We start from the raw sequence: 18321 nt of genomic DNA on the forward strand, positions 1-18321 counted from the left end.
ATGTAGGGGAACTGCCTTGAACACATTAGTACAGGAGACAACTTCCTGAACATAACACCAATATCTCAGTCTCTAAGATCAACAATTAATAAAAAGGACTTCATGAAACTAAAAAGCTTCTACGAGGCAAAGGACACTGTCAATAGGACAAAACATCAGCCTACAGATTTTGAAAAGAACTTCACCAATACTACATCTGTCAGAAGGCTAATATCAAAAATTTATAAAGAACTCAGGAAATCAGACACCAAAAAGTCTAATTACCCAACTGAAAAGGGGAGTATAGACCTAAACAGAATTTTCAACAGTGGAATCTCTAATGGCCAAGAAGCACTTAAAGAAATGTTCAGCTTCTTTAGTCATCAGAGAAGCTGAAATCTAAACTCTTCTGAAGATCCTTACACTTGTCAGAATGGCTAAGGTCAAAAACTCAAGAAACAGCACATACTGGTGAGGATGTGGAGCAAGGGAAACACTCATCCATTGCTGATTGGAGTGCAAACAGGTACAATCATTTTGGAAATCAATTTAGTGGCTTTCAGAAAATTTGGAATAGTTCTACCCCAAGATCCAACTATACCACTCCTCTACATATACCCAAAAGATGCTCCATTATACCACAAGGATACTTGTTCAGTTATTCTAATAGACTCTTTAATTGTAATAGCCAGCAACTGGAAAAAACCTAGATGTCCCTCAACAAAGAATGGATAAACAAAATACTGTACATCTACACAACAGAATTGCACTCTGCCATTAAAAATCAGAACATTATGAAATTGGTAGGCAAATGAGTTGAACTAGAAAATATCATCCTGGTTACCACTTAGATCCCAAAGGACATGCATTATATGTACTCACTTATTAGATATTGACCATAAAGTATAGGATAACCACACTACAATGCACAGACTCAAAGACACTAACAAGTAGGGCCCAGAAAAGATGCTTTTATCTCACTTAGAAGGGAAAATAAAACAGAATTGGAGATGAAAGGAGGGAAGGGATTGAATGGGAAAGTGGGTGATGAAAGGGACAGGGATGGGAATCAGGTGTAGAGAGGGCAAAGGCAGGATAGGGATTGGAGAGAGGACAGAAATTTGGGAGGGTTATCTCTGAAACTAGCCAGGAGACCTAGGATGGAGTAGGTTCATGGGAGTCTATAGAGAGAACCCTAGCTGAGACTCCTAGCAGTGGGAGATATAGAGATTGAAGTGGTCACATCCTGTAGTCAGGGGGGCCTTTCAGTGAAGGGAGGGAGACATCAACTCACTCACAAAACTTTCAACCCATGATTTTTCCTGTCTGCAATATGTGCTGGGATAAAGATTGAACAGAGATTTGGGGGATGGCAATGGATGACTGGCCCATTACATGGGAGAGAACCAACTCCTGGCACTATTAGTGATATTCTGCTATGCTTGCAGACAGGGGCCTAGCATAGTTGTCTCCTTAGAGGCTTTATCTAGCAGCTTATGGAAACAGATGCAGACACCCATCGCCATATATTAGACAGAGTTAAGAAGTCTTGTTGAAGAGTGGGGAGTAGAATTGAGCAAGCCAGAGAGGTCAAGGTTACCACAAGAAGACCTACAGAGTCAACTAACTTGGAACCATCAGGGCTCACAGATATTAGACAGCCAACCAATGATTATGCAGGCTCTGGAACTAGGCCCCTTACACACTTGTGGCAGATGTGTAGCTTGGCATTCATTTAGATCCTGTAACAATTGGAGTAGGGGCTGTCTTCAACTATGTTGCCTGCCACTGGATTCACTTCCCCTAGCTAGACTCCCCAGTCAGGCCTTGGTGGGAGAGGATGCATTTAGTCCTGCTGCAACTTGGTTTCCCAAAACAGTGTGGTATGGAGGTGGGGGTGGGTCCTGCTTCTCTGAGAAGTAAGGGAAGTGTAATGGGTGGAGGAATTTGTTGGGGTGGGACTAGGAGGAGAGGAGGGATAGGGAGCTGCGACCCAGATGTTGTTTGACCCCCAGGAGTTCTGACACATCCAGGATCACAGGATCACAGGATCACAGGATCACAGGATCACAGGAAGGACAGGCTCCAGTCAGAGACAGCAAGGACAGTTAACACCAGAGATAACCAGATGTTGAGAAGCAAGCACAGGAACATAAGCAACAGAAACCAATATTACTTGGCAACATCAGAACCCAGTTCTCCCAAGACAGCCACCCCTGGATACCCCAACACATCTGCAAAGCATGATTTAGACTTAAAATCCCATCGCATGAAGATGATAGAGGACTTTAAAAAGGACATAAATAACTCCCTTAAAGAAATACAGGAGAACACAGGTAAACAAGTAGAAGCCCGTAAAGAGGAAACACATAAATCTCATAAAGAAATACAGGAGAACACAATCAAACAGGTGAAGGAATTGGACCAAACCCTCCAGGATCTGAAAAATGGAAATAGAGCATTAAAGGAAACAAAAAGAGAGGCCAGCTTGGAGATGAAAAACCTAGGAAAGATATCTGGAGTCACAGATGGTAACATCACCAACAGAATACTAGAGATAGAAGAGAGAATCTCAGCTTAGAAGATAACCATAGAAGACATTAACAAAACAGTCAAAGAAAATACAAAAAGCAAAAAGCTCCTAACTCAAACATTCAAGAAATCCAGGACACAACGTAAAGACCAAACCTAAGGATAAGAGGTATAGAAGACAGTGAGGATTCCCAACTCAAAAAGCCAGAAAACATCTTCAACAAACTTCCCTAACCTAAAGAAAGAGATGCCCATAAACATATAAGAAGCCTACAAAACACCAGATTGGATCAGAAAAGAAATTTCTCCTGTCACATAATAATCAAAACACCTAATGCACAGAACAAAAAAGAATATTAAAAGCTGTAAGGGAAAAGGATCAGATAACATATAAAGGCAAGCATATAAGAATTACACCAAACTTCTCATCAGAGACTCTAAAGGCAAGAATATCTTGGCAGATGTCATATAGAGCCTAAGAGAACACAAATGCCAGCCCAGGCTACTATACCCAGCAAAATTCTCAATTACCATAGATATAGAAACCAACTTATTCCATGAACAAAACAAATTAAAACAATATCTTTCCACTAATCCAGCCCTACAGATGATAATAGATGGAAACTCCAACACAAGCAGGGAAACTACACCCAAGAAAAAGCAAGAAAGTAATCTTCTCACAACAAACTCAAAAGAAGAGAACAACACAAGCATAATTTCACCTCTAATAACAAAAATAACAGGAAGAAACCATCACTGGTCCTTAATATCTCTCAACATCAATGGACTCAATTCCCCAATAAAAAGACATAGGTTATCATACTGAATACATAAACAGCATTTTGCTGCATACAGGAAACACACCTCAGTGACACAGACAGATACTACCTCAAAGTAAAAGACTTAAAAAATTTTCCAAGCAAATAGTCCCAAGAAACAAGCTGGAGTATCCAACTCTAATATCCAATAAAATAGACTTTCAACCAAAAGTTATCAAAAAATAAGCAAAGACACAACATACTCATCAGAGGAAAAAGCCACCAAGATGAACTCTCAATTCTGAACATCTATGCCCCAAATGCAAGGGCACCCACATTTGTAAAAGAAACTTTACTGAAGCTCAAAGCACACATTGAACCTCACACAATAACAGTAGGAGATTTTAACACCCTAATCTCACCAATGGACAGATCATGGAAACAGAAACTAAACAGATACATAGTGAAAGTAACAGAAATCATGAACTAAATGAATTTAACAGATATCTGCAGAACAATTCACCCTAAAACAAAAGAATATACCTTCTTCTCAGTACCTCATGGTACCTTCTCAAAAATCGACAATATAATCAGACACGAAACAAACCTCAACAGATAAAAGAGCATTAAATCAATCCCATGTAATCTATTGAACTAACACCAACTAAGGCTGGTCTTCAATAACAACAAAAACAACAGAAAGACCACATACACATGAAAGCTGAACAACTATCTACCCAATGATAACTTGGTCAGGGAAGAATTTTGCGGGGTAGGGGGGAAGAAATTAAAGATGGTTTAGAATTTAATGAAAATGAAGGCACAACATACCCAAACTTATGGGACACAATAAAAGCAGTGCTTAGAGAAAAACTCATAGTCCTGAGTGCCTCCATAAAGAAGTTGGAGAGATCATACACTAGCAGCTTAACAGCACATCTGAAAGTTCTAGAACAAAAAGAAGCAAATAGACCCAAGAGGAGTATACAGCAGGAAATAATCAAACTCAGGGCTGAAATCAACCAAGTAGAAACAGAGAACTATACAAAGAATCAACAAAACTAGGAGCTGGTTCTTTGAGAAAATCAACAAGATAGATTAACCCTTAGCCACACTAACTAGAGGGCATAAAGTCAGTATTGAAATTAAGAAAATCGGGTATGAAAAAGGAGACATGACAACAGAAACTGAGGAAATTAAAAAATCATCAGATCCTACTACAAAAGTCTATACTGAACAAAACTGGAAAATCTAGATAGAATAGATGGTTTTCTAGATAGATACCATGTACCAAAGTTAGATCAGAATCAGATAAACCATCTAAACAGTCTCATAACCCCTAAAGAAATAGAAATAGTCATTCGAAGTCTTCCAACAAAAAACAACAACAACAAACACAATAACAACAACAAAAACCCAGAGCCAAATGGTTTTAGAGCAGAATTCTATCAGACTTTCAAAGATGAACTAATACCAATACTTCTCAAACTATTAGACAAAATAGAAACAGAAGAAGCACTACCCAATTCTTTTTATGAAGCCACAGTTATGCTGATACTTAAACCACAACTTCCCAACAAAGAAAGAAAACTTCAAACCTATTTTCCTTATGAATACCAATGCAAAAATACCCAATAAAATTCTCACAAACCAAATCCAAGAACACATCAAAACGATTATTCATCATGATAGAGTAGGCTTCATCCCAGAGATGGAGGGATGGTTCAATGTGCAGAAATCTATCAATGTAATCCACTATATAAACAAACTCAAAGAAAAACCCCACATGATCATCTGATAAGAGGCTGAAAACGCCTTTGACAAAACACAGCATCTCTTTATGCTAAAAGTATTGGGGTGATCAGGAATTCAAGGTCCATTCCCAAACATAATAAACATCAAACAAAATCAAGAGAAACTTGAAGCAATTCCACTAAAATCAGGGACTAGACAAAGCTGCCTACTCTCTCCCTATCTATTCAATATAGTACTTGAAGTTCTAGCTAGAGGAATTAGACAACAAAAAGAGGTCAAAGAGATACAAATTGGAAAGGAAGAAGTCAAATGTCACTTTTTGTAGATGATATGATAGTATACTTAACTGACCTCAAAAATTCCACCAGAGAACACCTAAACCTGATAAACAACTTCAGCAAAGTAGCTGGATACAAAATTAACTCAAACAAATCAGTAGCCTTCCTCTACTCATAGAATGAATGGGCTGAGAAAGAAATTAGGGAAAGGACATTCTTCACAATAGTCACAAACAATGTAAAATATCTTGGTGTGACTCTAACCAAATGAGTGAAAGATCTGTACAACAAGAACTTCAAGTCTCTGAAGAAAGACATCAAAGAAGGGCTTAGAAGATGGAAAGATCTCCTATGCTCATGGTTCAGCAGGATTAGTATAGTAAAAATGACCATCGTGCCGAAAGCAATCTACAGCTTCAATGCAATCCCCATCAAAATTCCAACTCAATTCTTCCGAGAATTAGAAAGAACAATTCTCAAATTCATTTGAAGTAACAAAACACTCAGGATATCAAAAACTATTCTCAACAATAAAAGAACTTCTGAGGAGTGACCATCCCTGACCTCAAGCTGTACTACAAAGCAATAGTGATAAAAACCATATGATATTTATACAGAGACAGGCAGGTAGATCAATGAAATAGGATTGAATACCCAGAAATAAACCCACACATCTATGGTCACTTGATCTTTGACAAAGAAGCTAAAATTGTCCAATGGAAAAAGAACTATATTATCTCCTTATCCACACAGAGTCTAGAATTCTTATTTTTTAATCTATTTTTTTGTTTACTTTGATGACCAAGTTATCTCAGATCTGGTCAGAAAGAGTGACTTTTAATTTTTAAAATATATATCCTCTGTGGAGAAAGAGAAACACTCCTCCATTGCTGGTGGGACTACAAACTGGTACAACCATTCTGGAAATCAATCTGGCAGTTCCTCAGAAAATTGTAAATAGTTCTACCTGAAGACCCAGCTATACCACTACTGGGGATATACCCAAAGATGCTCCAACATATAACAAGGACACATACTCCACAATGTTCATAGCAGTGTAATTTATAATAACCAGAAGCTGGAGAGAACCAAGATGTCCTTCAATAGAGGAATGGATACAGAAAATGTGATACATTTACACAATGGAGTACTACTTAGCTATTAAAAACAATGACTTCATGAAATTCACAGGCAAATGGATGGAACTAGAAAATATCACCCTGAGAGAGGTAACCTAGACAGAGATAATACACATGGTACGTACTCACTGATAAGTGGACATTAACCCAAAAGTTCACATGATACAACCTACAGATCATATGGAGCTTAGGAGGAAGGAAGACCAGGGTCTGGATGCTTCAGTTCTGCATAGAGCAGGAAACAGGATGATCAAGGGAGGTCGAGGGAGGGGAAATTTGAGAGAGAGAGGATGGGGAGGAAAAAAAGGGTTAAGATCAGGTACTGGAGAGGACAGGAAATCAAATAAAAATATGTAGCAGTGGGGGATGAGGAAGGAAGCCAGTTGAGGGTCGCAGACAATGGAAATGAGAGGCTCCCAGAACCCAACAGGGATGACTTCAGCAGAAGTGTGCAGCAAACAGGGGATAGAACCTGTAAAGACCACCTCCAGTAGATAGACATGACCCCCAGTCGAGGGATGGGGCCACCCACCCATTTCAAAGTTTTTAACCCAGAAATGTTTCTGTCCAAATGAAAGACGGACAAAAAATGTAGCAGAGACTGAAAGAAGGACCATCCAGTGATGATCTGACGTTGGGATTCATCCTGTCTGTAGACACCAAACTTGGATACTACTGCTGTTTCCAAGAGACGCTTGATGACAGGAACCTGGTGTGGTTGTTCCATGGGAGGTTCTGCCAGCATCTGACCAATGCAGACACAGATGTTTGGTTCCAACCATAAGACTGAGCTTGGGGACCCTAATGGGGGATCTGGCAGAAGGACTGGAGGAACAGAGGGGCATTGCAACCCCATAGAAAGAACCACATTGGCTGGCTGGACCCCCTAGTGCCCCAGAGACTAGAACACCAACCAAGGAGTGTACAGGGAGGAATCAATGGCTCCACATACATATAGAGCAGAGGATGGCCTTGTCTGACATCAATGGGAGGGGAGGCCCTTGGTCCTGTGGAGCTTTGATGCCCTATCGTAAGGGGACTCTGGAACAATAGGGTGGCAGTGGATGGGTGAGATGGGGAGCACCTTCATAGAGGCAAAGAGGAGGTAGGAGAGGGCAGATGTGGGATGGGGGGGTTGTGGATGGGTAACTGGGAAGGGGTGTATCATTTGAGATGTAAACAAATGGAATAAGTAGAAAAGAAAGAACAGAAGGAAGGAAGCAAGGAAGGAAGGAAGGATGGAAAGAAGGAAGGAAGGAGGAAAAGAAGGAAGGAAGGAAGGAAGGAGGAAAAGAAGGAAGGAAGGAAGGAAGGAAGGAAGGAAGGAAGGAAGGAAGGAAGGAAGGAAGGAAGGAAAAGAAACTATGCAGAAAGTGAGAGGCCTTGAAACACTCATCCATGTATGATATGTCTCCATCACCTTCTTCCCCTCAGGGACAAAGGTACTCTGTGGAAGAGGTGGTACAAAGGCTAGAAGTGCCAGAATCAATGGAAGACACCAAGGAAACAAGACCTCCTAAATACAGAACAACTGACAAATATAAAATCAGAGACTATGACATGCGCAGGAACTGCAGAGATAGGAGCAAGTTATCTTCTGAGAAGCTGTACCCAGCAGCTGACGAAGACAAATACAGACATGTACAGCCAAGCAATGGATGGAGCTTGAGAACTCTTATGAAAGATTGTGGGTCCCAAAGTGGATAGGAACTCCACAGGAAAACCAACAGAACCAACTAACCTGGACCCTTGGGTCTCTTAGAGTCTGAACCACCAACCTAACAACACAGAGAGGCTAGACCTAGGCTTCCCAGCACATATGGAGCAAATGTACAGTTTGTCTTCATTTGGGTCCCAAGCAACTGGAGCAGGGACTATTCCAAAAGCTGTTACCTGTATGTGGGATATGTTCTTCTGGCTAGGCTGCCTTGTCTGGACTCAGTGGGAGAGGAAATGCCTAGCCTTGAAGAGACTTGAAGTGCCAGGGTGGAGGAATACCCATGGGACCTCCACCTGCTCAGAGGAGAAGGAGAGGGGGATGTGAGACTGTGGGGAGGTGACCAGGAAGGGGGCAGTGAGTGGGATGTAAAGTGAATAAATAAGCAAATAAATAAAATTAATAATAAAAATAAAGAAAAAACAGGGGAAGTGAGCAGGATGAAAAGTGAATAAGTAAAAAAATAAAATTAAATAAAAAACAAAAAATAAGTGGTAGAAAATCTAAAATTAATTTTATGTCAGAATAACTAGAGGATGGGTTGAATATTCTCAACATATAGAAATCAATATTAAAGATTTTTTTCACTTTTTAGAAAACAGAGTCTCACATCTGACTTCAAGTTCCTATTGTCCCAGATTTTCAAGTGTAAGGAATGCAGATGTGAATCACCATAATTAGGTCACTATCAACATTCTTAAAATTATTATTCACACTTACAATTTGTTTTTACTTATTATTATTGAAATTAAAAAAATACTAGATCTACAGGAAATTCATGATCACCTGTCTTAGTTAGCGTTTCTGTTGTTGTGATAAAACACCATGACCAAAAGTAACTTGGGGAGGGAATGGTTTATTTCAGTTTGTAGTTCTACATCAATGAGGGAAATAAGGGTCAAAAATCAAACAGAGCAGGAACCTGGGACAGGAACTGATGCATAAGCCTTTGGAGAGTCATGCTTTGCTTACACTGCTGTCTTATAGACCCAGGACCATCAGCCCAGGCATGGCATCACCCCACAGTGAGCTTGGCTTTCTCATATCAAATATCAATCAAGGAAATGTACCAAATGTTTGTTCACAGGATAATATTGTAGAGACATTTTCTCAATTGAGAATTTCTTTTCTAAAAAGAAAAAAAAGACTATCTTATGTCAAGTTGACATAAAACTAGCTAGCAGAGCACCTTAGATAACTAAATACAAATCTTATATATGGTAGATAAAAAGGTACTTAATGGATTTTCTTTCTTATTAAATGCCCCAGAGAGCATAGGGAGTTTCATTGGCAACTACTAAGAGACAACTAATAGTTGCCCACAATAAAAATTTTTATCCATGAAATTTTTCCTATAACATGAATTTTTCATTTAAGTACAGATGCAAGTGTGACATTAATAGAGTCAACTTTCAAAGATATAACAGGAAGGTGATTGCTTTTACTCTGTACACAGGACTTCAGACTTGATGAAGATAAAACCAGGTAGAAATATAAACACACAACATATGCAAGGCAATATTGTACTTCATGCATTTGAAAAATATTCACAAATAAGCTGACATTTTTCTTTACTTGTGAAGGTGAAAGTTCAACTGCTCTGTAGCTGTATTTGGGGACGCAGCTGTAATCCAGAAAACGTGGCTTCTAAGATGCAAAATCCACATCTGAACCCAAGATATACACAGACAATAGGTTCTTAACCTTAGAGACCCTATCCTTTTACTTGACAGGCACATGATAGTGCTATTAAAAAATGAAAAGTAAGAGTATGTGACTCATACAGAGGGACATCTTTTCAAAGAATCAGGATGAGTGAGATTCAAAGAAGAGAAGATGTACGCCAGTCTGTCAGGGCTTGGGGAGCAGAAGTTCAAACAGAGAACAAAGTTTCAAATAAACATGAGCTGCCACAAGGACAGCAAAACCAGTTTGCTCTGGGAAAATGCCAATTCAAAGATCATGGGTGTTCTTCAGAGTTCAGCGGAAAGACAATGAGGGATTGAGCAAGGAATTAATGACTTATGAACAATACTAATTTTGAGACTACATACAAGGCTCATGACCTTCTCAAATTCCTTTCAAATAACAAGCCTACTATTGCTAAAAATGTGGTCAAGGATCTGAAGACTGGCCTGGAAGCCTATCTCTCCAAAGATGACATTGACAGTATATATGACTAGAAATGACAGGTAGCTTCATTTTTCATTTCCCCGGAACCAAGCCTTCTAACACAACTGTGCTTGGAAAGGTAAGAGCCCATGCTATTGAAAACCTTGCCTTGGTGTGAGTCTTTTGTTTATGTGATATCTGACCCAGCATATGGGTCAAAAGTTCATTTAGTTCAGAACTAAGAACTCCTAAAAGGAGGTAAGATCTTTAGCAAACCTCCAAAGGGCTTAAGATCTTTAAGCCAGGCACAACAAACTTATTTTAGAAAGATGAAAGGATGAATTATATTTAAGGGACATAGTGACAGGGCAGTGAAGGAAACATTTGATTTTTCTGGGGATGTTCTTCCTTCAGAGAAGAGCAGAGCAATGATATTTTTATGGGATATATATATATATATATATATATATATATATATATTTTCTCTTCATTGGCCTTCCAAATAGAAAAGATGCTATTGGTAAAACTCAGTGACAGTAGAAAAAAATCAGCCTAGTTGCTATTATGTTGCTTTTGATCCTGACCTAAGTTGTTCATCATTTCCGTTGTCTCAATAGGCAAAACCCAGGCCAGCACATTCTTACGAGGAGAAAAAGCAGAGAGAAACTTGTTCTGTAATGTTAATATAGAGGTTTCTTTGCCCATGGAAGATAAGGAGCCAAACACACAAGTAATAAATTGGGTACTGAGTCTATACTAACACAAAAACATCGAGCATAGCAATGATGAGTTTCAGGAAAGAGGCGCCTTCATCTGAAGCCAAATGGCCTGAAATAAACAGATTTTGCTTGACAAACCTGGTAGACCATAGCATGGCTGAGGAAAGGAGGCTGAATAGGGCACCATTTTCCCTCATATATATGTTACTCAAATGCTAAGAAAAGGAAGTCACTTAATGTACAAAAAGGGTGTCCTTGAAAATATGAGATGGTGGGAATTCATTCAGCTAAATCACATCCTTCAGGCTTCCAGCCTCACTTATCCATGGTTTGTTATTTTTTCTGATTGGACGCCTTGGAATCTATGCAACTTCTGGATATCATTTCCATCTCCTCACCACAAGTTTTTGAAGATTATTGTTCACTAGATATCCAACATCTTACAACTGAACTTTAGATTGTCATCATTATACTTGTTTTACCATCCTTTACTTTTAATCTCTATAATTATATCTGAAGTGAATTTTTGTACCCAGCAGGTTTTTAGGTCACAAACTTTATCTACTCAGATAAACTGCATTTTTTAATTAGTGTATTTAAGCCACTTATATTTAGTGCATTATTGGTATTTTTTTAGAGTTATGCTTTTCTTCTTTGGAGTTACATGAAGTTCCATGGTGAAGTTCCAGCCTGTGCTGTCAATGAAGACCTGTTTGGTCCATGGCCCTGCAGCAGTGGAGTCTGTCTGTAGCAATGGCTATGGCTCATGTTACCACCAAAGGCCAAGTGGATACCCATGGTCTAGGCTGCTGCTTGGGACCATATTGATCTCCAAGGGCTGTGCAGAACTGGCCCTGCCTCTCACTGGCCACAGCACTTAAGAGAGTGGGACCAGCCCCTCAACTAGGCAGCACTATACAGTTGGCTTTGGTGGCTGGGATACAAGCCATTGGGCTGGCGTATAGTATGATTGCAGGATAGTTGTCTCTATCCCTCATTTGCTGAATTGTGATACGGGCTTGGTAGAGATAACCTCCTCTACTTGCCCATCACTGCCTTCATTGGATGGCAGAACTGGTCCGGAGCAGGCGATCAGAAGAGCTAGCCTTGCCCTTTGCTGGGCAGTGCTAGAGAGCTGGACCCAACAGAAGGAAAACAGGAGAGGTGGAGCTGGTCTGGCCCCTTCCTAGTTTCACTCACTTGGAACCAAACCCAATTCCAACCTCATCCCGGGCTCTGCTTTCCTCTTCTTTCCTGGAAACTTGTAACAGGGAACAACAGCATCTGGGTACAAAGGAAACTGTGTTTCATGCCATTCATCTCAGACTCCGCTGTTTCTCACCCAGGGGAACACTGACTAGGACTCCATTTGCCGATTGTGTTGTTTCCCCTCAGCGGGCTTGCTGGCAGCCCTTGGGCATCCAAGCTTCGAGGCAGACAAGCAGCCTGGCAGTCCAATACTTGTGCTTTTACGAACCTAGGGATGGGCTGTGAATCTCGGAACTTTCTAAACTTCTCATCCTCAATTTCAGGAGCTCCTTGGGCTTTCAAAAGTTATCTTCCAGAGTCTCATTCACTTCCTCCCTCCATGAGGGAATGTTTAGGAAGAATAGCTACATAACATAATGTCTTGCCTTCAGAAAAGCAAGATATTGAACTGCTTGATTCTATGTGAGGTTTCCAGTGAGGCCAGAAACTATCACTCCAGGAAAATGTTTCCTAAGCAGTTTTGGATCCACTATCTGCTGGTAAGTTTAGTGTATTAGAAAATTCATTAATCATAATTTTCTGGTTATATAGTGAATTATTTTCATATTAGGTGATTTGCTTAGTACATGACAACTATCTCTAGACAGATCAAGTATTTGAGTTGTCGTTTGAGTAGAGATCATGTAGAATCTAATGGAGGCAGAGTATGCTGAGCTTTCCTTTTATAGTTGCAGGTCACACAGAAGCACAAGCAGTAGAGATGTATCAGAACCCTCTTCGCTCTCCACCTATAGTGGACTGAATAGGTATGGTGTTTAGACTATAAACACCTATAGACTCATGTGCTTTAACGCTTGAACCATAGGGAGTGGCACTATTAGGAGGCATGGTCTTCTTAGAGGAAGTGGGTCACTGTGGGGCAAGCTTTGAAGTCTCCTATGCTCAACCTATACCCAGTATAGCTCACTTTCTCCTGCTACTTTCAGTTAAGATGTAGTTCTCTCAGCTCCTCCAGCACCATGTATGTTTTCATGCTGCCATGCTTCCTATCATGATGACAACGGACTAAACCTCTGAAATTTTAAGCCAGCTGCAAATTAAGTGTTTTCCTTTATAAGAATTACAGTGGTCATATTGTCTCTTAACCGCAATAAAACTCTAACTCTGATACCATCCGAACGCTCTTGATCATTGTAGATGCTAATTTCTCTTTCAGGCTTCTGTCATCTTAGCTCAACTTATCTTTCGAGATGATTATTTTTCCAGCACTGTGTACAGACATATTTTCCACTTGTATTTAGGTTTTAATGTTAAAAAGTGGAAAGCCTCCAGACTAGAGCTAGACCTTTCTAAAACTATTGAAAGGCTGAGGTAGCAAAGCCACTCCTTACAAGAATATGGTTTATTGTAGGGGGCAGCCTGATTTCTGGTTGAGCTGATTTGAAACCCCAGTAACCCAGCAGGTGATCCTCCAGGGCCCCCTGCAAGGGATGGTAAACATTTGTCATGCTCCCAGACTCCAAGCTCCTGACAGGAGGCCACAGCCCTCCGTAGGTTTGTGTCCTTTAATCACATAGGGCAATGCCTCTACTATCCCCTCCACAGGTAAAGGGCGTGACTACAGGCCACAGAGGTTCAAGACAGATTAATGAGGTACCTAAAGGCCAGAAGAGCATAGTCAATTCAGCTTTCCTTCCCAGACACTCCTCTCTGCAAAAGGTATTAAATCTCAGGCCCTCCCTGAGATACTGGGGTACTTTTTCTCATCTATTTTCCTGCCACGACAATAAACATATTAAAACTATGGACTGCTTTATTTTCATCAGGATCTGCCATGAGGAACAATGTAGAAGGTCTTCACCTATAGAGCAGTGGTCTAATCTTCCGCAGAAGACCTCTCTGCATTCCCAGCCACTGTGACCACAAGCTATGACCAAGTCAAGAACTCTCATCACAGCAGGACACAGCCGGAGCTTCTCTCCCTTTCTCTCCCATTCAGCTGGAGGCCAATCCAGCCCGTACACCTCTACTTCATTCTCTCACCGCTCCCAGCAGCACCTGAAGGCCCAAGAGTCTGAGAACCAGACAGTCCCTGGCTGCCTTTTGGGCCAGGGGTCCAACCAGCCAACTCTGGCAGTCCCCAGGGACCTCAAACTGCGCTTCCCTGTCTCGAGAGGCTTCCCATAGCCCAATGCCCATGGCACTGGTGTGGGGAGAGTGCAGTCAAACTTCCCCCGCCTCTGTCTCCCCAAGGGGCCTTGCCCTGTGACAGAATAGATTCAGGACACACTTTAACCCAACAGTTTATAGGACTTAGGGTTTGAACTACAAGGACGAAAGTGCTGCTCAAGGCTCAGTCTCCTGTGGATGTGTGCCTTAGACTTCACAGCTTTATAATGGTGTCCAGGAGAGAAAATAGATGCAGAGATGACTAGCCCATCCTCCATCACTGATTGGCTTTTACTTCTGATTTCCACATCCTGTGACAGAGCCTCTCCTGGATAAAACTGTGAACACACTCAAACGGTTGTCAGGATTATCTGGACAAGAGTATACTCCCTAGGCTCCTGGAAATACAAGGCCAAAGCTGAAGGGACTATACAAATTTTGAGTGTCAGCAGTTAATTTGTACCAAAATGATGACATTCAATTCTTCTAAAATGTGGCAGAGAGCAGCACATGCTTTCTATCTGGAAACTCAAGCCTGTGTTTGTGTTCATCCTTAGGAAAGAGTTTCATTGGTCACAACACATCTGCCAGTAGTAGAGATTCGGTTTCAGACTTGATTTTTCACGTGGTCTGGAGTGAAAGGAAGCAATAGACTAAGTCAGTGGAAGTTGATGTTCAGTGTAGACGACCCAGTGATCCTGTAAGAATGAATTATTATGACTAAGTCCGTGTGCAGTGCCTGTATCTGATGCTTCCTGGTATTCCTGTCTAAGATTCTGGTATATAAAAACCTTAAGGCAGCAGGACCTGTAACCGAAAATAGTTTTTGGAAACCACTGGAAGACATCTGAACTCACTCTATATTTGGATAATGGGAGTACTTCTAATAGATATTATTTGTAAAATATGTTAAATATTAGAATGTGTCAAAAGTGTATAATGAAATATACTTATTGTCAAATTTTCATAAAGAAAATACAATGCAGAATTTTTTTTACTGTTAATAAAGGTAGTATTTTATTTTTCTAATCAATTACTCCCAAATAGTGCCCCCTCTCGTGGTCCCCCTCCCAGAGTTCTTCACTCTATCCACTGTCCCCTTCACCTCTGAGAGGGTGTCCCCTTCCCAGAGCATCCTGCTACCTTGGGGCATCAAGTCTCTACAGGATTAGGCACGTCTTCTCCAGCTGAGGTTATACAAGGCAGTCCTCTGCTATATAAGTTCCAGGGCCTCAGACTAGCCCATGTCTACTCTTTTGTTGTTGGCATAGTCTATGGGAGCTCCCAAGGGTCCGGGTTAGTTAACACTGCTGGTGTTTCTATGGAGTTGCCATCCCCTTCAGCTCCTTCAATCTCCACTGAGTCCTACGAGCCTCTCGCATTCCAGGTCTCAGGGACTTTCTAGAAGTTACTCATACCCCCACCCAGCCCCCACCTCTGGCTGCTGCATATTTCCATTCATTTTCTTGGCCCTCTGTGCTTCTCTCTTGTACCCCATAACTGATCGTGCTCCCTTTTCCCCTTCCTCCCTCTTCCACCCAGGTTTCTCCCTCCATCTGCCTCCCATGAGTTTTTATTTCCCCTTCCAAGTGGGATTTAAGCATCCTCACTTGGTCCTTTTTTGTTTGTTTGTTTGCTTGTTTGTTTGTTTAACTTCTTAGGGTCAGTGAGGTGTATCATGGGTATTCTGTGCTTTTTGGCTAATATCCACTTATCAGTGAGTACATACTATGCATACATGTACTTTTGGGTCTGAGTTACCTCACTCAAGATATTTTCTAGGTCCATCCATTTACCTGAAAAATTCATCATGTCCTCATTTTAAATAGCTGAGTAGTATTTGATATTTTCTATATCAATTCTTCAGTTGAGGGACATCTGGATTGTTTCTAGCTTTTGCTTTTTTATGAATAAGGAGCCTATGAACATAGTGGACCACCTGTCCTTGTGATATAGTGGACCATCTTTTGCATATATGCCCAGAAACAGTGTAGCTGGGTCTTCAGATAGGATTATTTCCAATTTTTCTAAGGAACTGCAAGATTGATTTCCAGAGTAATTGCGTCAATTTGCAATCCTATCAGCAATGGAGAATGTTTCTTTTTTGCCACATCCTTGTCAGCATGTTGTTATTGCTTTAAATTTTTTATCATAGACTTTCTGACTGGTATAAGGTGGAATCTTGGGGTCATTTTGATTTGCATTTGCCTTAGTACTTCTTATTTAAAAATTTAAGCAAAACAAATCTAAGCAAAATATTGCAACTTATAAGCCTTTTATTCTGACAGATGTGCACAAATCTTACCAACTACGTTTGTTTGTTTATTTATTTATTTATTTATTTATATTTATCTTTTAAGGAAAACTCCAACTTTATTGAACAAAGGAATCAATGGGGTTTTCAAGTTTACACATCATGGTTATTTTTTAAGCCATCTGATCCATGACAGTACTTACCAACACAAGATGTTTGTCTATTTTTGTCATTTGTATTTTGTTTAATTTTATATTCATAAATATACTTGTCAATTAGTAGTACAAGGTAACACATGGCACACATGTTGCTTAAGCTGGTAATAATGGATAACAGCTCTATAGTAACATGCATGTTCATGTACAAATTTGAATTTTATGCAAAAATCTTGCTTTTAATGTTTACATTACTGGGACCTAATGTCAGTTACAGATAGGAAAATACTTCTGTTTTTTATCTCCCAGCCACAACAAAAATTTATGATGTAACATTTTTATTATGTAAGACTTGCTTTTTACATTTCACTAAGAATGCCATAAAGCCTATTCTGAAACAAAATGTCTGGGGTGCTAAGAAGGAAAAAGTTTAGTAAGGTTATTTTATTAAATCATATCCTCCAGTAAGAAATGGAGAATCTTCTGTCTTTACTTAGAAGGCTGTGTAAATAGTTATCTGTCAAAACTACATACTCACAAGAACAAATATGTGCAGTTCAACAACATTCCCTTACTGGAAACACGAGCACTCCACATCACAGTTCCCATAAGGACTTTTAAAAGCCTCAAAATTCTGTCTTCTCTGGCTTGCTTCTCTCTGGATGGATTCCACCCATGCTTCGTTAATGGTTCGCTTCATGTCATCGTCTCCATCTTCATAAATTTTCTTTAGAACATTCATTAATCCCTCACTGGGAAGGCTTTACTTTCTCTTTGCATTCTTTTCCACCTGAGTTAAAAACTCCCACCGTGTATTTTCTGCTTTCTTTATACATAGGATAATAACTGTATCAGTCATGACTTTTTTTGAACTGTTTTCCACAGAGATAGATTTCAAAAGATCGTTCACAATCATGGAGTACTTCTTGCCATTGAGGTTTCTTACCAAAAGATCAAATGACCTCTCTGTGAAGTATACCTGCACATTCTCAGTGGGAGACTGATGAATTCCATATAAGGTAATGTAGATTTTCACAAACTTATCTGACTGATCCCATCCATAATTACTGATTTTCATGGTGTATCCTGTTGTAAGGGAAGCAACCACAGTAGCTGGCTTTTCATTATTAAGTTCTGGTTTCTTCTGTGACTTCTGTTGCATCTTGGTCTTTAGTTCTGTCTCAATCTTGGATTTTTTTATTTGTAAGAGTATCATGTAGTCTTTTCCTAGTGGACTCTTCCAGCAACACTTTGACCTCTTCTAGGTCTTTCTGCAACTCCTCCAAAGTGGAGGCCATGCTGTGGTTTGTCAGACCCAACTTCGGAGCTGCACCAGTGCACAGAAACAGACAGAAAAGCCGAACACGCCACTGCCACCCATGAGCGTCGCAGGGCCAGCAGTGAGCTTCACCAACCAGGTGCTACAACTATATTTTAAATAACACAGTCTTCACACCCCTTTAAAAATTGTCATTATCTTAAAAATGAATCTATTTTAAGTTTTTCCGTGCTGTGTTTTGAACCGAGGCCTATCCCATCCTGTGA

General features: G+C 40.2%; 1 pseudogene; it reads right to left on the reverse strand.

Annotated features, from left to right (window-relative positions):
• Positions 1-17310: 17310 nt before the first annotated feature.
• Positions 17311-18110, reverse strand: LOC114640361 (annotated as a pseudogene).
• Positions 18111-18321: the final 211 nt, after the last annotated feature.

This window comes from Grammomys surdaster, unplaced genomic scaffold (assembly GCF_004785775.1).
Source record: "Grammomys surdaster isolate TR1022 unplaced genomic scaffold, NIH_TR_1.0 125807, whole genome shotgun sequence".
Taxonomy (NCBI): Eukaryota; Metazoa; Chordata; class Mammalia; order Rodentia; family Muridae; genus Grammomys; species Grammomys surdaster.